Here is a 436-nt window from a genome sequence, read left to right on the forward strand (position 1 = left end):
GCGTGACCAGAGTAGAGAAGCTTTTGGAGTGAGCGATGAGCTCCTCGAGCAGCGGCAGGAGGCACACGCGGAGATGGGGAATTAGCACTGAGAGGACGCAGGGACGATGTTCTGCTCGTTTGGCTCCGGGACAAAGGCCGTGGCCCGGTGCCACCCGGGACAAGGCACCGCTGTCCCGCCGGGTGAGGCTGATCCGCAGCTCAGAGCCAGCTCGGCAGGACGGGCTTGTGCAGCTATAAAATAAAAGCACCTGAATAAAATACAAAGCGTTTTCACGATTTAGGACCTGGTGTTTCTTTTTCTACAGCTTGAGCCCTTCTTGTCCAACCCATGGTCACACCTTCACCTGCTCCTGTTTGAGGTTACCCTGCGAGGTGCCACTGTCACACAAAGAGGAGCGAGACAATTTGGCTGCAGACTCTCAGCAGAGAATTCT

The sequence above is a fragment of the Geospiza fortis genome, unplaced genomic scaffold, assembly GCF_000277835.1.
Source record: "Geospiza fortis unplaced genomic scaffold, GeoFor_1.0 scaffold1212, whole genome shotgun sequence".
Taxonomy (NCBI): Eukaryota; Metazoa; Chordata; class Aves; order Passeriformes; family Thraupidae; genus Geospiza; species Geospiza fortis.